The sequence below is a fragment of the Nuphar pumila genome, chromosome 3 (genome assembly GCF_984573655.1).
Source record: "Nuphar pumila chromosome 3, dmNupPumi1.hap1.1, whole genome shotgun sequence".
Lineage (NCBI taxonomy): Eukaryota > Viridiplantae > Streptophyta > Magnoliopsida > Nymphaeales > Nymphaeaceae > Nuphar > Nuphar pumila.
Window position 1 is genome coordinate 67,443,324 of NC_143251.1, and position 12,163 is coordinate 67,455,486.

Below are 12,163 nucleotides of genomic sequence, written 5' to 3' on the forward strand. Positions count from 1 at the left end.
ATTGAACAACAGAAAGTAGCAGCTAAAGTAGCAGAGTACGAACCAACCAACAGAGTGCAACAACTCAATGAAGGTGTGTATTGCTCTAAAGTAATAACTATAGTAAGTCAGTCTGTTTGGTTAGTTCTTATGTTCATCTTTTTACCTCCTTTGGGTACTCGAAGGAAAACCCTCGAGTTCTGTGAGACATGCACCCGGAGTCTGTTATTCAATTTCTAATATGGTAATTGGGGATGCTACAGAATGAGAAAACCACCTGCGGGCGACACGCAGCCAGGAGAAACCTTTTGCAGGGGTAAAGGATTGCAATCCGTACTACTGCAGTAGTAAAGGTTCTTATAGAGGGCAACCTTGACCTCCCTAACTCCGAGTGACTGGAGGTCAGAGGGCACATCGGCTCCTCAAAAGAACAAGTCGTAGTAACGACGCATCACTCGAGGTTGTACCATTCACCCTCTCTCTGGGTGACCAAATTGTGAATGGGGCGTGGCAGGTTTATCTTATTTAGGCTCAAACTTCAAGTCATACCTCCTTTCGAGGTAGTCGTGCCTCGTAGTCCCCGTGGGGTATGCAAACGAGGACCTGGCTTGCCCATTCACGTGCTCAGCCTCACACGGCCACTACGAGCACAACGTTTGTGAAGACGATAATAATATATCATTTTTATTTTATGTCTAGGGCGACACGAACACGTGAACATATTCTCACAAATCCGGGCCATTGCCCGTAGACTCCAACCGAGTCTCAGAACCTCAACAGGTCAAACGTGTCGAACTCTATAATATTTTCAGTTCCTTTCCAAGTGTATGTCATGTCGAGTGTAAAGCATGCCACTGGTGAGCGTATATTTGTCGATATAGGAATGAAAGCCAAACAGGAAGGCACTCAACACCTGAGCTTGTGACATACTTGTCAAGACGTGCCAACTTGTACGTACGAAACAGGACAACCCACACAGGTATAATTTTGCCCAAGTATCGTGCTGTGAGCAACGATACATCGACAAGCAGGTAAGGTACCGCTAACTACAAGTTCTGAGCGGCACTAGGCTCAAAATACATATACTGTAGTTACGGGGTATGCGAGGAGCGTCCCGAGCCTGGACTACGTATTTCTTCCAAATACGCGTACAATTATCATAACGCGGCAAAACTCGCATAGCGAAGCCATCCGCCAGGGATCCTCGCGAACCCGACACTCAAGAGTGTCAAGGGGTAGAATCCAATCTAATCCTCTGCTTATGGGAACAACATTAGCATATCCAGATGCGCGGCCGCACTCTGTCCGCACAACTGGGGCACGAACAAGACCGAAGCCTGAAAGTTCGCAGAACTGGACAAACCCACGCAAGCGTGTGTTGCGACACCGCTTGCAAGCTCATCCGCACTGCCACCCCTACGGGCTGCGGGTACGAGCAACCGAAACCTGAGGCAGCAACGTACGTTGCTTGCAAGCGACGAATTCCACGACAAGGATAAAACATCTCCTATCGGCATGGGAGGGCAACATCGCCACGGATGAGTTCCCATGGAACTCCACGGGGTCATGCCAATCTTGCCGAAACCCGCGAGTGGTTCGGACCCCATGCCAGAGTCCAACAAGGGGCTGCTCACACTGGCAGCAAGGTGGTCGGGTGCCTTAGCACCCGGTGCCGATTTGGCGCCAACGGGGGACCAAAACCCCGAAAGGGCTGAACAAGTGGCTAGGCCACGAGGGCCCTGCCCCTCTTGTCCATGCCCAGAGGCAGTCCAAGTAGGGCTGACAACCACAATGGCTTCAACCCACACTGGCAAACTCGGGTGTGTCAACACCCGGCTAAGCCTAGAGTGCCCACAAGGGTGCTAGGCTTAGCCCAGGGCCCAACGGGCCAACCAAGACCTCAAGCAACGTCTGGTCCGCACATGACCAGACCCAGCTGGGTCACAAAAACCCCTGGACTGAACCCAGTCAGGGTTCGGACCAGGGTGTTGGGCTTAGCCCACACCCTTGAGGGTGTGGCTAACCCAACCACACCACCAAGTGGGTCAGACCCACGGATCTGGCCTGGACCCTATTGGTCCAGGCCCAGCCGACAGAGAGGGGGCTGGGGCACATGGAGGTGTGCCCCATAGGCACCCCTGGTCTGGCCCAAAAGTGGGTCCAGACCCTGGGCACCCGCTGGGTGCGCAACAGCCCACAAGGGGCGCCAAGGGGGATATGGTGGGGCTCCCACCCGAGTTAGGTGGTGCCACACCAAGGAGGTGGTCTGGACCACTGAGGGTCCAGACCCAGCCTGACTACCCCAGCAACTGAGGTTGTTGGGGGCAGGCCACGCCTGTTCTGACCCAGTTGGGTCACAAAAACCCCTGGACTGAACCCAGTCGGGGTTCGGACCAGGGTGTTGGGCCTTAGCCCACACCCTTGAGGGTGTGGCTAACCCAACCACACCACCAAGTGGGTCAGACCCACGGATCTGGCCTGGACCCTATTGGTCCAGGCCCAGCCGACAGAGAGGGGGCTGGGGCACATGGAGGTGTGCCCCATAGGCACCCCTGGTCTGGCCCAAAAGTGGGTCCAGACCCTGGGCACCCGCTGGGTGCGCAACAGCCCACAAGGGGCGCCAAGGGGGATATGGTGGGGCTCCCACCCGAGTTAGGTGGCGCCACACCAAGGAGGCGGTTTGGACCACTGAGGGTCCAGACCCAGCCTGACTACCCCAGCAACTGAGGTTGTTGGGGGCAGGCCACGCCTGTTCTGACCCAGCCATGGGTCCAGACCAGGCCCACAAGGGGATCAACGCGCCACCAAGGGGCACGCCCAACACAAGCTCGGGTGCTCTAAGCACCCGGCCTCAAGTTGCACAGTAGCCACCAGGTAAGAGGGGGGGGGGGGGGGGGTCAGCCATCTGCTACAGATCCTAGGTCTGTAGCACCTGGCTTGACCCAGCCAAGGCCTGAGCCAGGTCGCACCAGCCTGGTGCGCCTACCATGTAGGTGCGCCAAGAGGGTGACCCGGGTGCCACGCGCACCCGGCCCTCAGCTGCACTTAGGCAGCGAGCAAGGGGGAAAAAGGGGGCCTGCACATGCCCATGGTTCGAGCCAAAGGGTGGCTTGGACCAGGGTTGTGGCCCCTTTGACCATGCAGGTCAACACCCACACAAAACCACCGGGTGCTAAGGCACCCGGGTGGTTCGGTTGGGCTAACAAGGGGAGGGGCTCACCAATGGTGGGCTCACCTTATAGGTGGGTCCGCCCTAGGTGGGTCTGGGCCCAGGGTGGCCCAGACCACTATGCCAAGCCATGGTGCAGCAGTCCAACTAGGACTGCTGCATGTCCGAACTGCAGCCTAAGCTGCAGCTGACCCAGCCGAAATAAAGAAGGAAGCCGGACTGACCACCTTTGGGTCAGTCCCGGGCTCATGGCAGGGCCTGCAACGGCCCAGCCTACATGTTGTGGGCTCAGCCAAGCCACCAAAAAAGCTGGGCTGGCCAAGGAAAGGCCCAACTCAGCGCCCTACCAAAACATCAGCCCCAAAGGGGCGCTCTACCCTTCAAAAACCACAAAAAAAAAATTTTAAAAACTTAAATGAAAAGCATGAAAGGGGAGCTCACCTTGGAGCTAGGTTGGCCAAGCTGGAACTGCAGCTTGAAGGAGGGAGTAGAGAGTTGGAGAAGAGAGGAAGAAGAGAGAGGGTGTCGACCCTCTCTCTCTTCCCTTCCCTTATTTAAAAAGAGAGAAGGAGAGATGGACGGTGGGGAGGGAAGCAGGGGAGATGAGAGGTCTCCCCCTCCCACGCCCCACCCTCTCCTAGAGCCTATATGGGGGGGGGGGGGGGGCAAAGGTGGCCCCAACCACTCCCCTTAATTTAAGGGGAGTGGTTGGCTTTGACCTTTCAAGGTCAAGCCCTCCGAAAATAGAAATCGCCCCTCCCTTTTTTGATTTTTTTTTTTTTTTGAAATGAGTAGGGACTACCCCCTAAGGGGAGCCCAGCTTACTCCCTCAAATCGTGGGCTGAGCCCACCCACTTTGCAAAATCCCTTTTTAAGACCCCATATTAGCTATTTTTGAAACTTTTCAAAAATGCCTATGAAAGGTGAGTTTTTTTGAAATTATATTTTTCATAAACCTTTAAAATGGCATGGGCTAAGGTGGAGCCCATGCCAAACCTTTTCTAAATGTCAAAACCCACCCCATGTAAAAGTGTTTTCAAAAACCCACTTCTAGGTTTTCACGAATTTGCAATTTACTTCCCTTTTTTTTTATAAAACTCAATTCAATGATTCTTTAAATGGACTTATTTAAACTAATTCAAAAACTAAAATTTTAAATTACATTATGTGAATTAAGATTTAAACTATCATAAAGTATATTTAATTTCCCAACTATGGCAAAATTGGGCCTCGGTATGACTCATAATTACCGATATACCCCTTTTTCGCCAAATACTTGGAATAACGAGATATTTTTCTTATTTAGGCTCCAAAATCGGAGCGAACCCATAAGAATACAATATAAATATAATCTACAAGTATTGAGGTTCGGTTTATTGCGGTTTGCCCTGGATCACCTCGTAGAGCAATCTACGCGATTCAGAACCTCAAAAAGCGATAATTGCCAAATTTTATGAGCAATGCTCGTGCCGAAACAAGAATTTTCGCAACAATGGAAATATATATCAATTAAAATCCTTCCGAAAAACAGTGGGGCTTACACTGCTTCCATGTAGATATTGCACAGAAGTTATTGGAGGAGCAGCCCGATTTGTACATTACTGAGGATTCATTAGATTTATACCATATAGAGAAGAATAGTTGTGCAGTTAGCGTAGATGTGTCTAGAGTGTCGTCAGAGATATCACCTTGGAGAGCTAGCATTGAGCCTCTCCCACCACTTGCGGAGACCCCCGCCAAATCTTCGATCGAGTCTCCTCCGAAACTTGAGTTGAAACCCTTACCAGATTCACTCAAGTATGCATATCTCGGAGATGATGAGACCCTACATGTGATTATCTCGTCACTGCTCACTAAGGAGCAGGAGCAAAGATTGCTGACTATTTTACGAGAGCACAAGGCAGCGATTGGCTGGAGAGTGGCTGATTTGAAGGGATTGATCCTTCATTCTGCATGCATAGAATTCATTGCGATGAGGATGTTAAGCCAGTGAGGGATATGCAGAGAAGGTTAAATCCCAACATGAAGTAAGTGGTGAAGAATGAGGTGGTGAAGTGGTTGGATGCCGGGATTATTTACCCCAATTTCTGATAGCCAGTGGGTCAGTCCGATTCAGGTTGTACCGAAGAAGTCAGGACTCACTATTGTGGAGAACGAGAAGGGGGAAAGAATTTTGATGAGGACCACTACAGGATGGCGAGTCTGCATCGATTATAGGAAGCTGAACGTGGCAACTAGGAAAGATCATTTCCCGTTGCCATTCATTGATCAGATCTTAGAGAGACTCGCGGGACAGAGCTACTATTGCTTTTTAGATGGATACTCAGGATACAATCAGGTAGCTGTCCATCCTGACGACCAGGAGAAGACGACATTTACATGTCCTTATGGCACCTTCGCATTCAAACGTATGCCATTCGGGCTCTGCAATGCCCCATGCAACTTTTCAGAGGTGCATGCTTGTTATCTTCTCGGACATGATAGATGATGTTATGGAGGTTTTCATGGACGATTTTTCGGTGTATGGCTCTTCATTTGAAGATTGCCTCCAAAAACTTACTCAAGTACTGAGTAGGTGTGCAGAGACAAATCTTGTTCTGAGTTAGGAAAAAAGCCATTTTATGGTCCAAGAGGGGATTGTGCTTGGACACATTGTGTCCAAGAGAGGCATTGAGGTTGACAGAGCGAAGGTGGAATCCATTTCTCGTTTGACTCCACCTACCACTGTGAGGCAGATTAGGTCATTTCTAGGGCATGCAGGATTTTATAGGCGGTTCATAAAGGATTTCAGCAAAATCTCTCGACCGCTTTGTACTTTATTGGAGAAGGACCAGCCCTTTGTTTTTAGCGAGGATTGCATGAAGGCCTTTGAGATTCTCAAAGAGACCTTGATTACTGCGCCCATTCCGAGACCTTCGGATTGGACGCTCCCATTTGAGATTATGTGTGATGCTTCTGACTATGCTATGGGGGCTATTTTAGGATAGCGGATTGATAGGAAGCCCTATGTGATTTACTACGCAAGTAGAACTCTATCTGATGCTCAGATGAATTATACCACGACAGAGAAGGAGCTACTTGTTGTAGTATTCGCATTGGACAAGTTTAGATCCTATTTACTCGGTTCGAAGGTGGTGGTCTATTCTGATCATGCTACATTGAAGTATTTGTTGAATAAGAAAGACACCAAACCGAGACTGATTCGTTGGGTTCTGCTACTACAGGAGTTTGATTTCGAGATTCGAGATAAGAAGGGAAGCGAGAATGTAGTAGCAGACCATCTTTCTAGACTGATCGTTGAGACCACGCAGGATCAGAGGCCGATCTGTGATTCTTTCCCTGATGAGCAGATCATGTCAGTCAGGACATCGCAGTTACCCTGGTTTGCGGATATTGTGAACTATCTGGTTTCGAGACAGATCCCTGAGCATTGGAATAAGAATGAGCGTGAGAGATTCCTATCTCAGGTGAGGCACTATTATTGGGATGAACCAAAATTGTTCAGATATTGCGCATATCAGATCATTAGGAGATGTGTGCCGGAGGAGTACGAGTCCATTTTCAGTTTTTCCCATTCTTTAGCCTATGGAGGGCCTTTTAGCAGTAGGAAGACAGCTGCAAAGGTTTTGTAGTGTAGATTTTATTGACCCACACTCTACAGGGATGCACATGAGTTCTGCAGGAGATGTATTAGATGTCAGTAGATTGGGAACATGTCCAAGAGGGACATGATGCCCTTGCTTCCGATTTTGATTGTCGAGATTTTTGATGTTTGGGGCATAGATTTCATGGGACCATTTCCGCCTTCATTCGGAAATTTATACATTTTTGTGGCGGTAGATTATGTGTCCAAGTGGGTCGAGGGTGTGGCAACCAAGACCAATGATCATAGAGTGGTGCTTAAGTTCATTAAGCACAATATTTTCAGTCGTTTTGGTGTGCCACGTGCGATGATTAGGGATGGTGGCAAGCATTTAAGGAATGTACAGATAGCTTCTCTACTGAGAAGAAGATATTCTGTCAATCATAGATTCACCACTCCGTATCATCAGCAGACCAGTGGACAGGTAGAGGTGTCGAATAGGGAGATTAAGCGGATTCTAGAGAAGTCAGTTCGCCCAGACCGCAAGGATTGGTCCCAGCGCTTAGATGATGCACTTTGGGCATATAGGACTGCATTTAAGACTCCCATTGGCATGTCCCCGTATCGCCTTGTATTCGGGAAAGCATGCCATCTTCCTGTCGAGCTGGAGCATAGAGCGTATTGGGCCATCAAGAAGTTGAATTTTGACCTCGCCCAGGCTAGCAAAGCGAGAGCACTGCAGCTTTCAGAATTAGAGGAACTTAGGAATGATGCATATGAGAATGCCAAGTTATACAAAGCTCGCACTAAAGCATTTCATGATAAGCACATTGTCAGAAAAGTGTTTGAGCCGGAGCAGAAAGTGTGGTTATACAATTCTCGTTTGCATTTATTCCCAGGGAAATTGAGATCGAGATGGACAGAACCGTGCATTGTGAAAGAAGTGTTTCCACATGGAGCAATTACATTATTTGATCCTATGACCCAAGGTACATTCAAGGTTAATGGGCAAAGACTGAAGCCCTACATTTCAGATTCCTTGTAGAATGGTGAGTGTGAGATAGTGCATCTCACGAAGGCATGAGGATTTGACCAAAGGGATGTATTATATGTACATTAGTTTTGTTTTTCATTCCAGTATTTGCTTTTATTCCAGTATTTCATTTCATATGTGCTGACATTGGTTTTTGATCTATGCAGGTTGAATCTAACATTTGGTGTATAAGAATAAGTTACCAGGTACAGGGCAAAATTTTCAGAGAATACATTGATCAGATGAAAAAGTCAAGTCAATTAAACTTCAGAAGCCCAGCACAGATCAGGTTGTATCTATCATTTCTCCCATATTTATTTTATTGTCTTTTAGTGTGCATTTGCATTGCATTTTTATATTTTGTATGCCACTAGGAATAGTGTCATTCAAGCATAGGGGGATGGTTTAGATGCACATTAAAAAAAAAATTTATGTCTGGTAGCTAAAGTAGGCATTTGAGAACAAGTTTATAGCATATATGATTGTTTTTGGCATAATCTAACAATTTAGAATTTTTTAAGCCCCATGTAAAATGTTTTTTCTCTGAACTGATTCAAATAGAGTAGTTATTTATGAGAAAATTCAAAGAAAAGATAGTATTTGATTGTTAGAAAATTTTGAATCACTTTAGTACAAGTATGCACAGTATGTTTTGTGAAAGAAATATGCAATGGAAAGATGTTTTTGAAAAATGAGTTTAAAAGAATAGAGCTACGTTTAGTTGTTGATGTCTTCGTGAATCCTAGTAGTGGAACTCAGACACAAGATGAAGTGTTTGAGTCTCTTGACGAAAAGGATAACGAAGGATATCATCCTATTGTCTAGTCGATATCTGTGGCCTTTGTAGTTCAAGTAAGTAGAATCTGAAGGGTGTTTTACACCTGGTGCCCCAAAGCCAGTGGTTTGGGAGCCACCGGTTCGAAAGCTTGGTACATGAACTGCATAGAAAGCCTAAGAGATAGAGACATTGCACATGTGTAAACACCCCAAATTTTCACTCACCTTCTTGACATCGCCCTCAATCGGCACATTTCAGTTCTCCAAAAGCAATGAAGGGCAAAATGGTCATTTTCTGAGATTGAACCTTACAGAAAGTCCTAAATTTCATTCTTGAGCCTCAAAATTTCTATATTTAGGTTCAGAGACATCTTCAAGCTGCAAATTTTCAAATATTATCCCTAACAAGAAGTTAGAATTTCTAATTCTAGATTCAGAATGACATTTTATAGAAATGTGTCTTTGCATAGCATTGCATGAACACTTTGAATCATTTCACTGCACATCATGTCATTTTGAGATCCAGAACTCTTGATTTTCAAAATTGTCAATCCAGATTTGATTTTTAAACTTTTCAAAATTGATTTTTTAAAACCCTGGGTTTTCAAAATTGCCAATCTTTCCCATTTTACCCCCAGGACTTTTAATTACAAAAGTCTTTCTCAAAGAAAACAATCTGGATATTTGGATATTGATTTTAAAGATTTTATCTCAAAACTTTTTGCAAAAAGATTTTAAATCTCTTTACCATTTTTTTATTTATTTTACATTTACTTTATCCATATTTTTGCCCTGAAAAACCAATTTTTCCAAATTCTTGAAAATAAACAAAGTTTTATCTCGTGTTATAAAAATTCCAAAAAATGAAGTTTATTTCTTCTGTCTTTATTTTCAAATAAATGGAGCGGGATTCACCCGGAGATCGCACCAATTTGCAAATTTTTCTTTTTAATTTCTCAATGTTATTTATTTATTTGTTTTTTTAGTGGGCCCACACACATGTGGCACCCCAGTGGAAAATAAAAAAACATTTGCAAAAACAAAATAAAACTTTATTTTCAAAAGGATTTTAAAAGTGGATTGAGGTGGCATTTCCATAAAAGCCTCTCATTTATTTCAATACTCATTTTTTTATTTTATTGATTAGTTTAAATAAATTTTGTTTTAAGAAGGATACAGCCTTAATGGCACAACCGAATTTCCCTAAAGTAATAAATTTGATTTTGGCTAAAACTTAGGGAAATGAAACCAAATTTTGAAAAAACAGGGAATGCGCCCTTCTTGAAAAAACTGTTTTAAAAAAAAAGTTTAAAAACCATAACGGAACCTCATGAAAGGGCTACATTTTCTTTTTTGAAGGGATTTCAAAATTCTTTAAGAAGAAGGGAAGGCTATGGATTCAGGGGAGGAAAAGCTGGCGGATTGAATTTTGCTTTTTTTTTGTTTTGCAGGTCTTCTTCCACCTCCAGCCAGCTGCAATCGATATTTCCTTCATCTCAGCCACATGAAACCGCCCTCCCTTGCTGCCAACTGCTGCTTCCCATCTGCCTTCAGCCCCACCGCAGGGAGTCCATCACCTACAGGCAAAGGGGTCCATCACCACCAGCTGCAAAAGGGGGTCTTCTTCTCAAACCCTATTTACAGGAGCTCAGCCAACGTTTTCACCTTGCCTTCAGCCCAACAGAGGAAACTTCATCCAGCGTGAACTCCATCCAGCGTTTTCACGGGTTGCTGCCCTTTCTTCTGCAGCCTACAAGTCATCTGAAGCAGAGATCCAACATCGCCCCTTTCCTTTAGTCCAGCCATCAGCTCCTTCACGTTACCTTCAAACAACAGGCTGCCCATTTCCTTCATCCCACCAGCAGAGAACGATCTTCACTAGCTGTCTACAGGATTATTTGAAAAAGCTGCTGCAAATGTGCCATCCAGCAGGTGCTTTTCCCCTTTCCTTCAGCTCAATAGAAGAGGATCAACCTCTCTATCGCTGGTTGTAGGCGATTGTTGAAGGGGATCTATAAAGTAACCATAATGGAGGATTTTGAAATAGATAGTTGGTAGGATGTCACAATCAGGCCAAACAGATGAGACGGCTGATCCCTTTCACAAACCAAATTTCTTATCTCAGTAGCTTACATTCGTTGTCTGCAGTTCATGTTTGTATACAGTGTTTTCCATCTTCAGACTTAGTGTTGTTTCAATTATTAGAATTCAATTCCTGTTTGTTTGTTTTGATCATCATCTCTTGTGCGAGCTCATCAGATCTTCTGCATTTCTGTTTTGCATTATTATAATTTTTTTTATTCTAATCATTGATTTGGTATCTTGTTTTCATCCCCTACAATTTCAGTTTATTTTCTTTCATTCCTCAATTTTCCTGTTTTGCATCCTTTTGATTCTCTTATTAATTTTTTTTGTGTTGTTTTACAGCATTGTATGTCCCAAGTTTCTTTTATCTACTGATTGTTCATTGTATTTCCCGTTTGCTTTCATTTCAGCATGATTTCTGTTCCTTTTTCTGTTATGCTTTTAAGTCATTCGTTACTATCATTTCCTGTTTTCATTGTTAGTATAGATCTTACTTCCTCTATCATCCAAACCAGCTTTTTGATTTGTCCATCCTGATTTCTTTCCAGGAATATGCTTGTGTTTTTCCTTGCATTTACTAAACATTGTTCAATGATATTGCTATCAACATTGTTTATCATGCTTGAGTTTTAAGAAGAGTCTTTGCAGCCAGCAATCTATGTTACAAGCTTAGCGGCAGTTGAGATTCTCCGTGCTCACAGTGGAGGTCAACAAATAATAGATGCAGTTGATGTCACCTGTGGTCTAAGCTTGGGAGAATACACAGCTCTTGCATTTGCTGGAACTTTTAGCTTCGAAGATGGACTCAAGCTTGTGAAATTGAGAGGTGAAGCCATGCAGAAAGCTGCAGATGCTACTAGAGGTGCCATGGCCAGTGTTATAGGCCTGGATTCAGAGAAAGTTCAATTATTATGTGATATAGCAAATGAAAAGCCCATGACCAACCTTCATCAAATTCTTGCAGAATTTGAATCACATTCCAACCCTACTAACCTATTCCACAGCATCTTCACATCCTCATTACACCTTCACAGTATCATTGAAACAGCCCATTGTTCCCACAGTGCATTTCCTGCACATATCCATTTTCTGCTGCAGGTGTGCAGTCTTGATATTCGGCCATGTTCATGGATGGATATTTTAATATCCGTTCATGATCTCTTGACCATCTTTTACAGGCTTCGTTATTGATATATAGGGAAGCTCCATACCCATTTTTATTGGAAATTATCTTGTAATTTGGGAAATACGGCTGTGTAAAATCACCTACAGAAACTATATATACCTGTATTTTCTGATTTTACCCATTATATGGAATTTCTATTAATATGTATATTTTCTCATTATAGGTAGATATATATCTATATATATGTATATTCATGTATATCTACCTATACGTATATGTATATATGTATATATATATATATGTATATATATATACATATATATATATATACATATCCCTTCATGTGCATTTATTTCCATATATGAGCATCCATGTATCTAATTTCTTATACAAATACACCTCCATTGTTAC